The sequence below is a fragment of the Cyrtonyx montezumae genome, unplaced genomic scaffold (genome assembly GCF_038088225.1).
Source record: "Cyrtonyx montezumae isolate F1298 unplaced genomic scaffold, pur_monq_1.0 scaffold_3, whole genome shotgun sequence".
Taxonomy (NCBI): Eukaryota; Metazoa; Chordata; class Aves; order Galliformes; family Odontophoridae; genus Cyrtonyx; species Cyrtonyx montezumae.
In genome coordinates this window covers 135,516,352-135,537,405 of record NW_027072034.1, presented here as the reverse complement: position 1 = coordinate 135,537,405, position 21,054 = coordinate 135,516,352, and the positions used below count along the sequence as shown (strand labels likewise).

Below are 21,054 nucleotides of genomic sequence, written 5' to 3'. Positions count from 1 at the left end.
AGGAATATATATGTGTTATTTCATTACATTATTTTACTCTTGTTCACTTTATATTCTATACACTTAAGAAACTCACTCTGTATAAGTTTCTCAGTATGTAACTGAAGCAAGCAGAAATCATGGGTAAACAAGACCACCATCCAAATACTTCACAGATAATCTACCCTCTATCAACCCTAGAGTAGAGTTGCATATGACAAAAGCCCTGCATAGACTCGCATGAAAAGATCCCACTGAAAGCATTTTTCTTTACTTCTCTAGGGAAATCATTTGGTATCCCAATATAGTTTACCAGGAGTTTTCTCATGACTATCTACCTACAATTCACCTTTTCCTTAATTTCATCCTGTTCACTCCAGTTTCACCACTGTGTTTATTCTAGAAAATTCTTCTTCCTTGTTGTCACCACCCTTCAAATACTTACTGGTTATTCTCTTTCTTCCCACATCTACTGTGCAAAATCCATACGTGCTGCCTTCAAAATACGTGAGGTCAGAAAAAGACACAACATAAGGACAAGGTTTAGTGGAGAATACTGGTGGTAGGAGGATGGTTGGCCTTCATGGCTGTAGATGTCTTTTCTAATTGCAATGATTCTACGAGAACAAATAGTTGGAACTTCAAAAAAATAAAATATACTCAGTCTAACACAAAGAAAATAGGCAAATTTTGTTAAAATGTAAAGAATAAATTTGACAAATAAATGAATGCATTTTCTATTTAAGAAACTGAAACTTTACCTGCAAACACTGTTCATATAATTCTTAACTTCCTTTATTCTGCTGGTAACTCTAAGAGACTTTTAAGCATTTTACCGTATTAAACTGAAGTTCAAATGTCCTGCTTTCTTGAAGAAGTGGTTCAAGTAACAACCTCTATGGCACTACTACTACTAGTCACACACCTGTTGGTGTGACCAAAAGACCAATACTTACTGTCATCCAGATATGGGAGTAAGAGGTATATATTACCTTTTTCAGCTTAACATGCTTATTATTATGTATCATCTTATTTCTAAAAACAACATGGACACACTATAGCAACTCTTCATAAAAAATGAATGTTTGTGTTTTGTTGGACATTATTCTGAATAGTTTGGCACGACAGCTATAGCACATTAAAGATATGAACTGCTATTTCATACATATTTTTAGAAATGTCAGGGTCTATTTTAGTAGCTTTAAATGTAATATTCAAAATTATGTTACTTAATTATTAAAGCCTATAAAATTAATGTTTTTTGCATTATTTCACAAAATAATTTTATCAACTAATAAAATCAGCCTTAGTTAATCTTAAGGATCTTGAAGTGCGCTCTAGAAGTAGTACCACACAGTACATCTTTAAAACTAAATTTTAAGAGACTGGTCATCTAGCTCTGGCTTGCTTTCTGACCAAATGTGTGGAAGGCTTATCCTTCTCTGTGGATAGTTAATGCCAAGCCATTATCTAGCTGATGACTTGGATGATTCACTGGAATCAAATGTTTCACACCCCAGTCATCAACATGATCATCACCAGTCTCTTACAGAATAAGAAGAAATAAAAAAATCTCTATAGCCATTACTGTAAATAATTCTTTCAAAAAGTCAAAATCTTTCCATTTGGGAGAAGTAACAATTTAAAGGACAATGGAAATTTCACTGGAAATGATTTTCAGCAATTAGACTTTTGGTAAAAACAAAAAACAAACAACAACAACAAAAAAACAGTTTAATATCAAGCCAGCAGGCACCTTAGCCTGGTATATTGTGCATAAAAAGCATTCCCATCTGCTTCAATGCTTAGGCTTTTTCATGGGCTTAAACCTGTCAAATTATTCCATTTGATTTCAAGAGAATTCTCATATGGCAATCTATTTTATTTACTTTATCTTCAATAAAATGGTTGAGTGAGCATTAGCAACTATGAGACACAAGTTTCAATCAGTCCTCTAGCAAAGGCGTCAATCTACATTAGATCTACTGTGCTGTGAGTTGCAGCCAGAAAGCTGGTGTAAGACAGGGCAGCAGCGAAGGAGTGAGAGAGACCTAATAAAGCAGCAGAGAAGAGAGGGAAAATTCTCCCTAGACACTACCACACACTGCTTATATAATGTGTGTGCCTAGCTCAACACACCAGTAGCTCCTTAATAAAGCTGACAGCTAAAGAGGAGATTCAGACTCCAACTTTATTTTACATGACAACTACAGTAATGGTCCTCTGTTCTCAAGCAGGCCACATTTAGAAACCTGTATTCAGTTCAGTTAAAAATTAAGAGTTCTCACCTCTCTTTTTCATGTCACACAGAAAAAAAGAAGCCTAAAATTAGTAAGATGCACACCATTTCTCCCTATGTCATAAAATTACTAGAAAAAAATGTCAGATTTCAGCTAGCTTCTCCTTAAAATTTTCTATGATAGAAACCACAAAATAATCAGTATATTTGAGCAACAGCGCATTTTCTAAAGATGGTATCATTAAGGATTAATTCCAAGAAATGTGGGGTATCACTCCTAGATGCTGTGAAAATATCTCCCAAAGCACAAACTTTGTAATAAGTGATGTAAGTTCATATTTGATATGGGCTGTAAAAAGTAGATTATTGTAATAGTGCTCTTCCCAGCAAACGAGACCATTAAGACTGTACTTAACGTTCAGCTGAACTGAAAAGCTGGCCGCCTTAAATCCATGCTTTGATACTTTGTATAATCACAGCAAAAATCTAACGCCATGTCTGAAGGCATGAATTCAATTCTATCAACTACGTTTTGGCAGAAGTTGACTTCATATACACTGTATTCAGGCTCTCCCAAATCAGTAATTTACAGCTATTAATAATAATTATGGTTACTCATTCAAAATTCTCTAATAATCAGTATCTCTGTTCTAACACACTTCCTTTTAAAAGTAAGGTACTCTTTGTTTCAGACTTCCTGGTGGAAACTAGACTGATAAAGCCCACCAGCCCACATCCAGTTATTTTCTGGAAAGCAGATAGTGTATTCTCCTTTCAGCATCATGCTGTATATCCTCCTCTCCTTCACTTTTGCCCTCTGTCTGGATGCGTGGAAGGCTTTAGCCTTCATAATGGACACAGTCAATGCCAGCCCACTACCAGGCTGATGGAATGACTTGGATGATTCACTGGCACCAAACGCTCCACACCTCAGGCACTGTGACATGATCACCAGCAGTGTGTCCTCCCATAGCTCTTGAGAGAATTCAAGCTTAGCAAGACAACTGTCTATGAGATGCATCTTCACACTAATCTGAGAATACAACACTGTATTTTTGTCCTATGCAAAGTAAACATAGAGAGAAAAACTAAATATTTGGTAGGTAAACAAAATGCATACATATACAATAAGAATATACAAGTCACAAGTGTAATGTCCTATAGCATGAGAAAAGGGCAGGAATTAGCACGATGTCTTCTTTTCTACAAATGGCCAATACAGCACAGTGGAGTTAGATCAATTCAATAATAACTAATTCTGTAACTACAATTCAGTTCACCAACACAGAAAATATAGAAAATATTTAGAAAATTGCCCAGCTTCTTCATCAAAGCCTAATTAACTCCAAAAGTCCAGAAGTAAATGGTTCACTAATGAACTCTAACAATGTCTATTTAAGTCATCAGTCCAAAACCAGAACATTTATTTCTGATACGGTCTTCTGTCTTGGTTTCAGCTTCTCCTATTCTAACTCGGTTTTCTAAAAGTGCCTCATGAAGTGTTAAGTGGTTTATAGACAGAGTAGAAAAAAACACAGAAATCTCCACGTTAATGAAAATTTACTTGTGAGTTCAATTTTCTTTCCTTTTTTTTTTTTTTTTGTCTTTGTATCACTACTTTCATGACTGAACTCTAGCTGTCAGTCGGTGCAAATATCCTGCCATAAAAGAGTATTAACGCTATATGACATACTGAAGAATCAGTAGTCAGAATTTACTACTATTTCCTCATGGACTACAAAAACATTCCCTTCCCGCTTTCACACACTGCAAGAAATAGACACCAGTGCTAAAGAGGCCAAAAAAGACTTTGGCTTTCTTTACAGAAAGCGTTTTTATAGATTGTATTTAACTTCAAGTTATGGAAGAAAATAATGGAGGAAACAGAGTAACAGTTACTTTCCTCCACATGCCTTAAGTTCCAGACATATTGGAATTTGATAGAAAGATACTGCCAAGCTATTATAGATGCACATGTCAGTACTACTACATTTCTGACATTATTTGGTACCAAAAACAGTTAATTGTCAGAAAAAACATTCTTAAAAATCTCTGTTTGACTTATCAGGTTTCAAATACAACACGCTTTGTTAAAATAAGCATGTTTCTTTCAAAACAGTTCTCCAAAATACTTATTTTTCATAGACACTGTCTACTTTACACCTCTCACACATATGTGTGTAAATACATGATATGAATACAGTCGTATTTCCACTAGTTAGAAAGCAAAGAATCTGAACCTTTTTCACTGGTTTCTCCTCTGGGTAATGTAAGAAAAACACTTTTTGTAAATACAGTGCTACATATTAACATATAACCATACACAAATTTCTACGTGATCAAGGTCTACAGTTTTTGGTGCTCTACACCCTTTGATTTACAATACTGCTAAGCTCAAACTGTATCTTTCCCTTATTTTCTTGGTTCCACCACAGTCATGCTGTACCCTTCAGACCTATACCTTAGCTCACTGGAAAAAGGTGAAATTAATTCAGAATAAAGGAGTTTTCTTTCTTATTAGCCAGTGGGTAAAGACAGCCACAGAGGACCTCATATCAGAATCATCTTCATTGGTAGTGCTTCAAATGAGGTTAAAAAGGCCCATGCTTCCTCCCAGAGGGTGGAACTTCAGAAAGCTTGTTATAAACAGTTCCAACACTAATTACTCTCACGATCATTAACTTCTATTGGAACTCTCTCAGCTGCATTAAGGAGAATACAGTTGTATTTAAATAGTTTGTAATACCTTAGAAATCACTGCACATGCAGAGAAATGGTAGCTTTACTTTGGATATAGAGATGCATAGGTAAGCAACTGGGCCTGCTTGCTACTGCTGCAATATTTGGGCATATTTTGAAACTTATATGTGACAATACAGCCTGAACAAGCATGAAAAACCTGAAAAATATGCTAGAGGCTTCCTAAGCTCTAATCTTACACAAATTCTTGAAGAATATCCCTCTCTAGATCTCTCTAAGGTGAAAGAAGTGATACTTTATCTGCTTCACTCGATATATCTGTGAAGGTCTGGAGCAAAGCAAGGTATTAAGCGCAGGCATGCCAATCCCAGGGTGGTACTATGTACACCAATTCTTCACAGGCAGGTTCAGACTGTTAAAACACATCGCAGTTCAAACAAGATTTGAACTCGTGGTCTTTGACATCACGGAATATTCCTAGTTCCCAATGGAACAGAGGTCATTCCTATTTTAACAGACCAAGCATATGCAAACACAGGAATTCATTACTAGTTTTATCTTTTCTTTTAAAATGCTAAATTGTTACAGAAAATTATGCAAATAAAATCCAAAAGAATTTTCTAAACAACTATGATATAATGAAACTATTCAGTGAACCTTCACTCTAGCCACTAAAAACTTAAGAATAAACAAGGAACAAAAATTTACCTTCAGTGATTACCGTATTATTTTCTTACTCAGAACTCTACTAAAATTCTTTCATAGCAAAAGCCAACCATGAGATTTCAACAGTGTTACCACAATAAGACTCAGAGCAAATGCAACAAGCATTATATTGAATAAAAAGATCTTTTGTACTGTATCTTTCTTCACAATTCTTAAGGAATAATCTTGTTATTTTCCACTTCTTCTAGATAAAACATCAGGTATTATTTTCCCAGCTCACGGGCAGGATGTGACAACACCCCTGCAGGGTGAAGCTAAAATCTGACTTGGTACAGTGGAGTTTTCTTCACTGCACCCTATCTCCTCCTCCAAGGTTCCAGAGACCTTGGTGAGACAATCATGTTCCCCTCTTTTTGTTGTTTGGTTTTGTTTGTTTGTTATGTTTTTTGTGGCAAGCACTTACAAGCCACAGAAAGCCTAAATGATGTCTCACCAGAGTAGAAGTAGCCATACATCTCAGCAAATGAGAGGAAGGAAAGAGCAACTATTTGAATATGGATTGGTAAGCAAAAACTACAATTCCACAAAACAAAGATGCAGAAGATAATTCTCAAAAGATTAGTAATGTCTGGCATGTACTCACCTGCTTCTTCTGAGCCTCAAAAGGATCTTTAAATTCAACCTCGAACTGGAGCGATGTCCAAAATCAATTCCAGTACCACCATCCTGGTAAGACAGAGAGAAATATTTACACCTATGTAGACATCACTTAATCAAAGCAAAATAGGAAAGGTTTTATCCCATCCCAATTAGTTTCACTGTGCATAAGCTGGTTCATAATTAATCTGAAAGAAAAACGAGTTCTCATTTTCAATTTTGACAGAAGTGTTTTGCACAAAATACTGAGCACATTTAAAGGGAAAGATCCCATTAACATGTGGTCAGCTTTAAGAATGAATTTACTGTCCCAGAGAAATCTATGTATTCATCAAGGCTCCAGTGTGCAGAAGAGGGAGAGATAAGGCATCACTCAAAGTGCAGTCTTATTCTTTATACTTCTGGTTTTTATTATTTATGTACCTGAAGACAAACAAGAGAGGCTCCCACAAAGTAGTTTGTTCCAGACACAGAATTGCACAACTTATCAACACCAGTAAGTTCAGTCTCATGAAGGAAGGAAAAGAAGTGGAGGAGACAACACAGTAATAAATTTAAATCTATATGTATTTTAGATAGGATGGAAGGGCAGGAACAGGCTGGACACTTGAGATTACAAGACTGAGTTGAAGGGAGAGAGGTGGGCAAGGAAGAAGATATAAAGACCTTACAGGTCTGTAGAAAGTTTCTTGACACTGCACCTATGCTATCCAAATTAAGCAATGCTTGAGCACATTTCTGTTTGCTGAAATCAGCTGGCTCAGATCAGCCTAGGTCCATGCCATTACATTCACATACCGGCCGAAACACAGGGCTAGCATGCAAACTGTCTAACAGAAACAGTCCAATGTCTGGAAAATTTCTGGAATAATGCTAGTTTGCAAAGACCAAAAATGTAGCAGAGGCCTGGAAATATTTCCTATCACTGCTTGATTTACTAATATGGATGTAGCCTTAATGCTTGAAACTCTGCTACTTCTGAAGTAGCCTCTCATTGGCGCCTCTTGTCAATTTTCCCTTGCTGACAAGGTCAGAAAGAAGCATACTGAAAAGCAAAATGAATGCAGAATTTTATAAAGAGAAGACTGCTTTCCCACAGTTAAAAAAATAATAAAAAAATCTGTGTTCCAACTGGCATTATTAATACACACTTTGTTACAAAATGTTTGGACATTTAAAAGAGTTCCAGTTCTAACTTCTTCCTTTGTTTGTAGAGTATAACAAAACCTGCTGTGAAGGTCGAAGTTCCTAGAAAACTGAAAGCTACCCGGCAGCCTCTGTAGTAGAGCAAGTGAAGAAGGAAGAGCAGAGAACGACAGGCTGGAGGAATAAACACTATGTGAAACCCCTGCACAGTAGGACAGCGCTGGGGAATGAGGACAAAATCACACGGTCTCATAATGCAAAGAAAGAAAAGAAGAAAATGTTAAAAACAGGTAGCAATTCTAAGGCAAACATGAGGAGGTGGAGATGGGTTACATTTCTGAAAAACTGCTGGAAAGTCAAATGGATGTCAATGAAACTTTGTTTGAGCGACATGTGGCTGTCCTAAATCCAAAATGGCAATGTCCAGACAGCTGAGAGAAGAAGCATTTACCTTGCTCTCCTGTTTCCCATTAAAACACTGCACATGCAGCTATGCCTCCAAACCTTTGAATTTTTTTCTGCATTTAAAGTCTAGACAGCAATACAGCTTACAGTCATGTCTTCAGTAATATTTGTTGTCTGTTCACAGACAATACTGTGCAGGCCTTGAACATCTATATTTTTGTTTTTCTCCCATATTCCTTTACTCCAAATACTCAGTTTTCTTAGTTTGGATCCTGTCAAGTGTTACAATTTGCTTTGGACCACAAAAAACCAATATATTATAGCAAAGATATATGAAAATATATATCAAAACATGACCTATTTTGGTGGGATACAGCCTTCTTATAGGAAATTATTTAAGACAACATTTTATTCTAATTAATCACTTACAGATAGGCCTTGATATGAAAACGTCTGCACTTGCTGGTCTCAATTATTAATATTTTATCTTCGTTCTTTTTGAATTTGCTTTCTAGAATTATTCAGATGTCAGTACAGAACATTCACAGGAGGAAGGCATACCCACAGTACATGCAACAGATGTGTGCTTCAGACAGACAGTCCTCACCTAGTGACTTTCTTTTTACCTGTATGAATATTCACCTTCAGAAATGTATCACTTGACCTCCCATCTCATGTACGCTCCATTCCCATGTGGTCTACCTGAGGAAGGCTGTTGCCCCTAAAAACATTTATTTCTCCTGTGACAATTCGCTTTCATTTCTGTCTGCATCCTAAAACAGGCACCCAGATACTTTCAGTTACTTCAGTTTAAGAACAAAGTTTCTCTGTCCTCCCTCCAACAACAATAGCACATTCAGTTCCTCCGCCCACCACAGGCAGATCTTAACATCACTGATTACCTATCCAATACTGACAGTATGGACAGAGACATTGTTTTCAGGATCTAAGGATTCCATCTGAATTCTAATTAAAGGATTACAATTAAATTCACAACACTTCCCAAAACCTTAAAAGTATTCTGACAACTCAAGTTCTTAATAAAGCTACAGTGGGCATAGCCTAGAACTTCCCAGCAGCTTGTTGCAGTACCTTCTACTCACACAGGAACACTTACATCAAGTAAACAGCAGAATGTGATTGAGTTAAAAACATCTACATGTCACCCATCTTTAGCTTCTCATTCAAGCCCTTAAATTTTGAGACTAACAAGCACGACCACAAACTTCTGTAAAGCCTGAAAAACGAAAAGTGTAAACAACTGAATGGTAAACAACTGAATGAACTGGAGATGTAGATGCACATTACAAATGCAGATTTAAAGGAATTCCAATCAAATTCCTCGTAGTGATTAAACATGCACTAATTACAATGAGCCATCTAGCACAGAAGTTTTACAGGTGATAGATTCTTTTCCAACGCTGACAACGATACACAGTTTGGGTAGAATTCTGTCACATACCATGCAGCAAATGACGTTTTACATAAAAAGCATTTCTCATTATGAACACAACTAACAGGATTTACATGAATTGTGGCAGCTCTGCCAGGAATCAGTAAAATGCATTTAAAAAAAGAAATCAAAACGAAACCCAAATTCACCCCTATGCTGAGACAGTCCTCTGAAACTAAGATAAACAAGTGCAGCACCCAAGTGCTGTAAATGATTTCCTTTAGCACGTTCATAGGGTTATGGCACTCACCTTGTAGCTCATCTCACTCATTTAGATCATGTTTAGATCATTACCTGTTAAATGTTTGAATGCTGTGCCTATGACAACATTTTGATGTGAGATCACATGCTCTCCTTCATTACCCTGCCTTGTCAGCGGCCTTCAGTCCTTAAAAATATAACTAACTCCACAGAAGTACACCAAAGTTCTACTGCTTGATAACAGCCATTCAGGGGTCTCTATTTCACTCAGGCCTACCCATGCACATTTTTCTGTGCAGTAAAAGTGGATCCCAATATTCATTACTACTCTAAGTGACTATTTCTATAAAAGATGTCAACTCACCAAAGCACTCAGAAGTGTATGTATTTTAGAACGTGACTGAAGGTCACATGCAAAAGATATAGTCAGATATGCTTAACTGTTTCGAAGTAACCACAACTAGCTGGGGCCAAACACACAGCTAATTTCAGGGAAACAGTAATGACTCAGCAGAGACGCCAACTGTTATTTTAATGGCATGTAAGATATCAGGACCTCAAAGCAAGACACACACTGCATCATGTCAATTGGATATCCTGAATTTCAGTTCAAAACAGGCCGTTAACGCACACATATCCATTTTCAAAGTATAAAGTGCAAATTCTGAGGTTACATGGCAGTCAGTCCATGCACTCAATGAAATTTAAACTATTTTAGAACACGAAAAGCATTTTTAATGAGTGTTACGTACCAAGGCTGCTCCAAAAGTAACACCTCCTGTTTTATTATGTTGACTCACAATGTCAGAGGCAAATATTGGTGGTACAGTAGTGGAGGTTGAACCTTCCCACCGATATTCCATTATATGTTGTTACTGTGTGACAGATGGCAGCAGAGGGGCAGTCTGACAAATGGCATCTGACTTGGAGGGTGTATGAAGCAAAGATGTGTCACCTGATTACTCCATGTGGGGAAAAAAAGGCACTCACTGTCACTCACTGATGCTTGCTGAACATTTCTGAAGCCCAAACACTGGATGTGACCACAGTGAGGTGGTGGTGTTGCATTTCTTCATCAGTGGTGACAGCAGGTCCCCTCCACTGGTGCAGATTTCTACAACCACAGCATACAGACTCTTGTTCATTGCTGGCAAAAATGCACAGCTAATGGTGGCGACTACGTTTAAAAATACTATTTTGAAGCTGAGAATTTGCTCTATCAAATTCTGTTTTTGTGCTCTTTGTATCTGTTGTAGTTTCCATGGATATAAATAGGAGGCATTACTTTTGGAATTGCCATATAGATTGTAGCACCGCCAATAGAGAAAAAGCAGTGCTCCTTTTCTTCCTGAATGTAAGGATTGTGTTGGACATTTTCCATGATTGAGAAATACTTAGAAGCTCATAACTAGATGAGCACTACTGGATGCCATTATAATTAACAAGAACATGCAAAATAAATTAGTAGTTATGTTTTATAATCATTCCAAAATTAAATGAGCCTATGAAAAGACCTTCATACTACTCTGATCTCATTAGTCAATTTTTACATGCCACTCTACATTAATATTTAGACAAATGAAGGCTGGATTTTGTTATTAGTGCGTTCAAACAGAAGTGCTGCAGTGGAGGGAGCAAGCAATCATGGTTTTACCTGATACAGAGAAAATAATTTCTGAACATTTTTTGATCTGTCAATATACTGCAATGGTATGTTCTCCATTTTTTTAAAAACAAAAGCTGTGTACTTACAGAATTTCATATTGTATTCCATATTACTAATATTAATCTTGAATTTTCACAAAACAACATTTTCTTATCAAAGACTCTGTACTCAATTAATAATGACAATACACAACTGTGCACAGAAAAAGATCAAGAAAAAATAATAAAATTTACAGAAAACCATTAAAAATTTAGTATTTAGAGCTTTGAGAATTTCCCAGTGACAGAAAAAAAAATGATGTGAACTGAATACATCATGTACTTTCGAAATGTCCCATCCACTGTGTAACCAATGTACATGTTATTTACAGAAGCTCATTTGAGGAGGGGGGCCTGAATGTAGGCTCAGATGTTTTTTCCATTTAGATCTTACTTATCCTAAAGATTAATAGGATGCTGATTACCTTTACTTATCAAGGCACAGTGGAGAAAATGGGGACAGTACAAATATAGAACAAATAAACAGGAACCCTGAAGCAAAGGAAAAATCAACCCTCCCCAGCCTTGTCTTCCCAAACCTTCACAGGAGCACTGTCTGAATAGCTGGGTATACACACTAAACCACCCCCCAGGCAAGTCTAACTTGCTTGACTTGTACTTACATGATAGATAACCCATGTTGACACTAATCTTATAAGTATGCACAAGCCAGTACCATATTCATGGAGATTTCTGAACTATTTATCCAACGTGCATAGATACTATGCCTCACTTTATCTTCAGGCATGTCTGTCTTTCTTCTGAAAACATAATTTATTATAAGACAGCTCAAAGAAGAACTACTTCCACTTGTTGGATTTTCTTATACCTCTCATATTAAACTGAGGTAGAGATTCCTTCCAACTTAAACTGTTCTGTGATCCAGGACACTGCACCAGTTAATAAAAAGCTGCAGCTTTTGCATGAAAATAAGAGAACAACTCTCAATAACACATCTGTCTGGAATTCAACAGTCTACTCATGTTAAACAACCAACACATATTCCTTTAACTATAGCAAGAGAGATGACATTGAGAAAGACAAAGTATATAAACATAACCCACATTCTGAACCAATCCCTAAAGATACCTAAGAAACTGAGCACTTTTGTAACATTGAAACACGTCCCCATCAGTATGGAAGACAAAAATTAGGACCAGTAGATATTTCTAGTCTTGTAAGAGTAAACCTCACATCAGGCTACGACCCAGAGTAAATTTGCAGCCACAGACAGTAACAAACATTAACGCCTTCTAAACGCAGATTAGAATGCACACCTTCAAAGAGACAACAAAAGACACACACACACACAAAAAAAGTATTACTGTTTTAAAAAAGGTCGGTGAATAAAAAACGACTAAGCTTGTTACCGAGAAAATGGACAACTTAAAGATTTGCAAAAGATTTTACAAAAGGCATGAAGAATGACTGAAGGCAACTTGTGGAAGGTCAGAAGAAATGCATGCAAGCTATCCAAAAAAGACTGAGGAAATGAAGAAAAGAGAGCTGACTTGAACAAGCAGGATAAAGGAGGTTATTAGAAAGAAAATGGCATCCTTCTAAAAAAGAAAAAAATCCTAAGTTGAGTCCAAGCAAGGAAAAGAGAAAGGATGGTAGCATCTGGCAGACTTAGATGTAGAGGTGTTACAGAACTGTAAGGGCTGGCAGTTGCATGTGGGCAGTGGTCTAGGAGAGGTGGGGGGCTGTCCACAGGGAAAGCAGGGCAGGACCTGGTCATCCACAGCCAGGGAGCTGGGCAGGCCAGGGGCAGCAAGCACAGAGAGCCTGAGGGACCAGTCACCTCCACAGAGACAGGCTACAGGGCTGGGAGTCAGGATCAGGCCCAGCTAAGGGCTGGTCATACACAAAGATCCACCAAAAATTGTTGCTTTTCCAACTGCTGTAGAGTAGACTTGAGAAGTTAGCAGGCCAGACTCCTTCCTTCGGAGATATATGAGAATTTCTGTCTTAAACTGAAGTGCCATTAGGGATTAGAGCAAGAAGACAAATTGAGCTCTAATAAATCATTTCACTGCCGTGTCCCATCAACAGCTCTAAAGGACCATGAATATGAAATAGCTGAAATAACAACAGCTGACAAATGCTTGCTTCAGATTGCCTTAGTATCAACAGAAGGTGGTGAATTTGAAATCGGTCAAAAAAAAAACTAGAGAAGATCCAGTAAGCTACAGATCCAGTACAGCTAACATTCATACTAAAGAACTTAGTGGTAGACACTATAACAAATACATGCATGACAATATATACAGCAAGTCTGCAACTCTCTTGTCAGAACAACACTCACTGATGTCAGCAGACTTAAAAGGAGCTATCTTTGTTTAAGCTTTTGTGTTTTTGACCCAAAAGCCTAGAAAAACACATCAAGTTTGATGACAAGTTTCATAAATTTCCTAAAATAAATTGGAAAAAAATTAGGGGACAAAAGTAAGATAAATGGCAACAGAAGTAAAGAGCAAAAGGCAGAAGAGGACACAGAATGCTGTGGAAGCTAGGGTGCATACCCAGTAGGAGGGGAAAGGAAGAAAAGTACAGGTGAGTGCTGTAGGAAAGTGTATTACTGGAGCATACTGGACTGTGGGCTCTTACTGCTTTGGGACAGCTCTGTGTACTCATATGGTCACACAAGCACAAGGACAAATGCAATTCCAGTACAGTAAATAAACGAGACCAACTCAGTTGTTATTTGAACCATGCAGCTGGTCTGTCACACAGCAGATGCACTTCAGATGCTACTCACCAGCAGCTTTTCCACCTGCCCTTATCAGGAGCCTTATGCAGTGACAACGGGAAAAGCACAAGCAGCTGAAGAGTCAAGTGATATAAGCAGGAGATACGATTAAAAATGGAAAGGCAGATGGATGGAGAGGAAGAAAATAACTGAAGTAATGAAAGAATAATCAGAGGAAATGTTACAATGTGGGGTACAGACAATCATCAATACGCTGGTGTCAAAAGTAAAGTAAAAGAGATTAAAGCCACAGCCTTCTGATGTCATGAAACATTTATTTAAATATGACCCTGCTGCCCTGCACTGCATTGTAAAAGGACCTCTGCACAACTGCCTGCCAGCAGTCACTGGAAGGTCTTGTGCTGCAGTAGTTCTATATTGCCTGTAGGAAATTTTAAATGTCCTTGATTTAAAGCAATTGAAGCTTTCCAATAAAATAGAAAAATATATTTAATTTCATGTGATGTTACCACATTATATGTTTAAGTACAAGAAGTGCTTTCTGAAATACTACTAGGTGAAAGACATTCCCAGGCTAGCTCAGGACTGACCTAACTCAACTACCCTTCAGCAATGAAATTCCCACTGATTTCTGCAGAAAAAAGCCCATCTGAGCACATATGAAATTGCTTTATTTGTGGATTCAAAAAACTACACAGGAGTCTTTCTAATGATTCAAGACATCCATTAAAAGAAGTGAAAATTGTTGCACTGTAAGAAGCACTAAACATTCTTTCTCTGCATAACTGTGCAAGCAGAGTGTCCCAGGAAGCCCCAGCCAGCAGCTGGCCTCCAGTTGTCCCTTCAGATGGATGCTGGTCTCCCAGGTCGTATCTGCCAGCCTTCATGGCAGATCTCAGATTTGTAGGACACAGAATCAAGCCCACTATATCAGTATAAAAAGTCCATGCCATGTTCAGCAAATTTCACATTATTTTTAAAGGGTTTCAGTAGTGAGAAGTTGCAGCAACATTTAAATTTGCTCAGCAAAACTCTTAGATTTGAAAGCTTACCTGGAGGTTACAAAAAAAATTCCATACTTACCCTTATTTTTTTAAATGTTTTTTGCATCTTATCCACTTATTTTTATCACGAGTCTATCAGTCATTTTCCTGATGACAAACTCTCTATATAATCCACTTAAATGTCAGCCCAAATAATTCACTTAAAATATATTTTAATATGTTTGAAGTCTGCATTAATCACAAAGCGAACAAATGAATGTTGGTGATAAATTAAACTTTATTTCATCATGTGCTAGATACTAAAACTGTGTTTACTGACACATAGCAAAAAAGAAAAGAATATTTGCAATATATTTTTAATCTCTTTCATTGCTGAAGTCAATAAGCTCTGACCAAAAATTCTATGGTTAATTTTATTTCTTCTTTTTCAATCATTGAAGCGTAAAATAGAGGGATTTTAGTTGGTATTAAATGTTAATTCCAATACAAGTATAAATTCAGTGTTGCTCATGCACCTCTTATATATGAAAAGAATCACAAAGCAACAGGTGACTCGTACTGTTCGGCTGGTCAGTACATGAACTCAAAGTGCACTACCACAGTTTCATCTGTAGCTGAAATTACCAAAATTTCCTCAGGTAAAATCTTCTGAAAGGTACTTTTTCTTATTAAAAAAAAATAATAATAATCAGCCGTTGTACCCTACAGGCAATCAACAAATGCCTTATACAATTATATTTGACGATTTTTCACTTAGAGATATTCACATACAGTGGTTTATAGTGAGGAAACAATAGAAGCAATAAAAGTTGCTAGGGATTGCTATTTCAAACCACAGATTTCAGAATAAGTAGAACTAAAAGAGGAAAGCAACATAAAAAAAAAATCACAAAGTACTCAAGAGGAATATGCCATTTTAAAATTCAGTTTCTTCAACTCTTTCATGCATTTGTCCACGTGTGTTGTTTGTGGAGACATGGACAAAAATACTTTCCAAAATTTAGTTTCTACAAATGTACATGGGATCTTCTTCACAATGCAGGAGCAGTGGCACAGCTGCACAGACAGGTGGTGGAGTCTCCTTCTCTGGAGACATTCGAAGTCCACCTGGACGCCTACCTGTGCAACCTTGGCTAGGGAGCTGCTTTGGCAGGGGGTCGGACTCCATGAGCTCTGGAGGCCCCTTCCAACCCCTACAATTCTGTGATATGGAGTACAACAGAGTACATTTTGTGGAAGAGAACAGGATGGTCCACCATCAGTTTTAGAAGGGATTGTGGCAGAATTACAGCACAGTCAGGGCAACACTCAGAGAACTTGAGATGATGCAAGACCCATGAGTGATCTGAAAAAACCTTTTTTTTGTTGGCAGAAGACTTGAGATTTGTAGTAGTACATGGATCAAGCAAGACCTTTGCTCTCCCAAACTGAGCTTTCAGAAAAAAATATAAAACGAATCCAGAAGATAACTTTATAAACATGAACTTAGTAGGAGTCTTCAATTAAACCCTTGACTACAGTACACACGTGAGATGATGGGGAGCAGAAGGAATCTGCCATCAGACAACAAATGAACTTCCTGTAAGTAATAGATGCCCCTGGTCTTCTCACAAAAACAACATGGCTATAATAGCTATCACAGCACATGAAGGCATTAGCATACCAACTCCAACAAGTAAGTCAAGATTTGATGGAAGATATGATTCCTAACCAAACAAAAGCCTCATTTTTTAAATCAAAATAATCTTTTTAAAACTTAAATCACAAAGAATGGAGTCAGATGAACCAATCATCTGGATGGCACATGATGAGCCAAATCCACCCAGGCACAAGTCGCCTTGCTTCACCTTGGAGCACAGTATCTGGTTGCAGAACAGGGTATCCAGAAGACTCATTCTGTCACACTACCAGCTAAAGCTGTTTCACATAGAGTATTAATTTTGTGAGCTCCTGATAGTGTTAAATACCTCATTAGAGTGACCTTCCCCTATAGCAGACCCAGCAGGATAGGAAGGACCTGTGGCATGTAAACATGTGTAAGAAACCGGAACCACTGCTGTCACTCTGGGACTACGAATGTAGAACTCCAGGCTTCACATCTAACTCCATGCAGTGCTAATATCCATAACGCTGTTGGGAAGGCTCTGAGTAATTTTCCCTATCAATCTGTGACATGAATGCTGAATGGAAACCTCTTCAAAGGTGGAAGACGTAGTTGTCCCACTATCTCAAAAAGGGAAGAGGTTGAGCGGAGAGTAACAGCAACAGGGTTTGACTCTGGACCTAGTTCTTAGTTCCATATTTCTGATCCTGAAAAACACGTCCTTAAAAAGCCCATGTTTTCAGAGATTATAACCATCAGAAAGCACAGATATCTCTGATTTTTATGTATTTGCAGCTCTTCTGTAGATCAACTCTTCCTAGAGTTTTCTTCATCTATTGGTGGAGAATACCAGTATGATATGCCTTGTGATGCCCAGAGACGTGCACCATAGTGATTCGTAAGTTCTACAAATTGCCTGAGCTCCAAGATGTCTCAATGAGAACAAAGACCCAGATCTCAGAACTGCTCCATGTGGCTTTTCCAGCCTTTTAATGAGCTAAATCAAAATGCCAGGAATGGTAAAAAAATATGAAAAGATCTCTGCTGCAGACACCTTGTGGATCTTCTACTGTACCTGAGAGGATAACTTTAGTAAGGCACACTTCAAAAACATTCAGTATTCCCTTTTACAACTGAAGACTCACTTCTCTTACATGCTGTACAAACAGCAGAAACACAATTTCCCAGAGAGAGATGCTAAAGGAAACAAATAATGGCAAAAGCAATGATTCAACATGCTATCAGCATGCAGGCATACTATTATATCTTAGTAACAGTTAATTTCTTTATAAGTTTGCTTAGTCCTGGAAAAAAAAAGGAAAAAAAAAGTAGTTTATTGAAACGCTCATTAGCTTTTTTCTTAAGCTTTTTTTTTTTTTTTTTAAATAAAATCAGTTCTACGTATATAGATGTACTGGGGATTTTAACTACCTTTTTTTTTTTTTAACTGCTGTAACAGAAGAGAAAGCTTTCATTGATGATGTTCACCTTTAACCAATCCCCGTTCTCTAATTATCAGCTTTTTAACAACACTTCCTTCTTCAAATACTTTGTTACATTGTTTAAAGATTTTATATATACACTGTTTTTGCTAAGCACAATTGTTTTTACAAGTGCTTTATTTGAAAATGAACAAAGTAAACTAAAGACTTACACAAACATATCAGGAGTATTTTTGCTGAAATGCAAACATTCAATAATTCTGATAGATTTCCAAGTCTATGATTTATTATAATTTTGAGCATTATGTTTTAAAATATTGCATTTACACACTATTTATGTGACACTTCTACATCATACTGTCATAAAATTACAATGTAAAGCTATGTCAAGAATTGCTATCCAGTACAAGCACAAACACAAGTCAGAAGTGACAAATGATGCACTGACCCATGAACAAACAGTATTTATTGCTACACTTGTGACTTTTTCTGTTATCTTAAATAAAGATAAAAATTAAATCTATATATTTTATATCTAAATATATGACATACCACCAAGCTCTCCAGCTTTGCATATTTTCATGGTTGAAGAACAAACTCCAGAAAATATTAACCACCCACAGAGATCACCTTGACATGCTTTTGCTGCAGAAAATAGAACATTATACAAACTATTGAAGCCTGAAGCATACTCAAAACATCACATCCTATTTGTAAAATGCACAGGAAGAGTAATGGAGTTGGTAAGAACATTTAAAAAGTATTGTGTTATATTCATTTTTAACTCCAGAAAACAACGGGGTTTCTCAAAAAGCAGGCACACTTACTTTGCAACAAGCTCAGGCTATATGCTGAGCATATCTCTTGGACAAATTTTGCTTAGTTTCAGCTATATGTTCTCAAAGATGTTTAGAGTAAATTTAAACCACACTTGCATTAAACATGTGTGCTTGATAAAAATACCAGAGGACAAGCTACTAGACAACCAATGCTCTTATGTGAAAAACTGGCAATCACATCAGAATTCCCCAAATCCATATTTGAAAGGATTTAATATTCAATTAAACTTACTTTGAAGGACAAGAACATTTGTAAAAGCCTTTTTTGTTAGATTACATTGCACATTCAGCTATGTCTGTTCCTGAATTAAAGAGAAACCAGTGTGAAGTTCTGGGTTGTACTTCTGCCTCCCTCACTGATTCATGCAGAATACAAGAGGACTTCTGGCCCCCAAGAAAGGAAACAACTTATGCAAGTTATACTCAGTTCTGATTCCAAACAACTCTTTTTTTTTTTTTAAGGATTTACAAATAATAATATGCTATTATAGTTATGATAGTAAAAATAATGAAGGTATTGACTCAAGAAAAGCCTTCCAGTTCTAGACTCTGAGGCCAACACAATCACAGGGAAATGAGCTGCATCTTAGCATGAGAAAGTAGAAAGTAACACAAGTTACATATAACACGAGCTACTAAGAGGAGTTTCACAGAATCACACAAATATAGAGACCTCTAGAGATTACTGAGTCCAACTCCATAGATAAAGATCCTGTACTGGCCATTACCATGTCTCATTCCACACAAAAAAGGAAAAGAAAAAAAAGAATTATTAAAGTAAGCCTATTTCATTTCTTAATTTCTCTGAGTCCTCAACAGAGGGGAAAATACACTCAACAAAGATGACAAAGAAGAAGGAGTTTTGGACTTCTATCTCTGGAAAAAAATATTTATGATTTCTCAAGACAGAAAACATATATTTGCATACTCGCTAAGCTATCAAAAAAATCAAAGTACATAAAAATGGGAGTCAATAGAGCTCATTCACTTTGTTCACTGGAAGGCCATCAGACTATTACAGAAATTACTAAGATACTCAAAAACCTGACAGTCTGCAGCAAATTTTCTTGGAACACTCAAAAAAAAAATTGTCAGAAACATCAAAAGGATTTCTAATATTCCAATCAAAAGGGAAAGGGAAGGAGAGTGGGAAGGGTAGAGGCACAAAAATACAGTTTCAGCTCACTTAACATCTTGCTACACTGTCTCATACAACCTTCACAGAATGCAGAGGGTGTGAAGACATCTCCTTCAGTTCCTTACAAAACAGTAATTTCAACATATGGCAAAGTAGAACTCCTGCAGGACTGGGCTACTGAAGAGTTTATTGGACACTTTCTACACTACAGTTTTTCTCCTTTCTTAGTTTTTGGGCCATAATGAATCCCTTCAAATTTTCAAAACAGTTCACATTTTTTTTAGAGGATTACAAGTTTCAAGCTACTACTACTAAATGCTGCCTCTGTCAGTCCAAGTCTCCTTTTTTTTAAGGGCCTACTGTCCCTCCACACCCTGAGAGTTAGGGCTTGAAGGTCCAAAAACTTCTGTGGTGAGAGAAGAGAAGATTGACATGGAAAGAGCTAACAGAAAACTCAGGGAGAAGTCAAATGGATTTCTGGAGGTTACATGATGATTCTGTACAGGAATTAGTAGATGGAAGAGCTGCTCACTGGAAAATCATTCTGTTTCACTACACATTTAATGCAACTTTGTTTAGATGCTTTTTTGTACCATTAATTCAGGTATCAAACCCAAGGTTTTCTAAATCACTAACAAGCAAGTGAAATACAATTATGAGTGCTTTTAGGTGCCCTTTGTGTCTTCCATGTCATCTGTTTTATTCCCAAGGTTATCATTCCACATATGCTATAAAAGACAAAGCTAAAAAGTTAAATCAGAACTCTGTTGAGAACAGGCTGACTACCACAAACTACCACTGCTTTCCTGTTGTCCCTGAATGGTTAAGCATATTTGTGATCACCCTCTGTTTTCTAGCACATTTTCCCTACCTTACTCGCCATGTTAAGCTGACCTACACCACATACATGATGCTGCAGACCATAAGGTCTTCGAGATAACTCCTCTTTATTTGGGGCCATATTTTCAAGCATACTTAGCCACATTAGAAAAAATCACAACCCCTGATTTAAAAGCATCTAAAAATGTGGCAACCCCACATCGATCCGTGGCTTCAGATGTCAAGCTGTCCATGTATTGCTGACAACTCTGCAGAATACCTACCTGCGCATCTAGGCCTCTTTATAAACACAGTCATGAAGGAAGGATAAGACCAACAGAGCATGCAT

At 37.1% G+C, this 21,054-nt stretch overlaps 1 protein-coding gene across 1 annotated transcript in view; it reads right to left on the bottom strand.

The window, feature by feature from the left end:
* Nucleotides 1-21,054, bottom strand: part of FOXP2 (forkhead box P2) — a 404,432-nt gene that overhangs the window by 275,463 nt on the left and 107,915 nt on the right. Inside the window, exon 3 of the mRNA XM_065743467.1 lies at nucleotides 6,228-6,310. The gene's annotated coding sequence lies outside the window, so the exon portion shown is untranslated. The remainder of the gene's footprint in view (nucleotides 1-6,227; nucleotides 6,311-21,054) is intronic.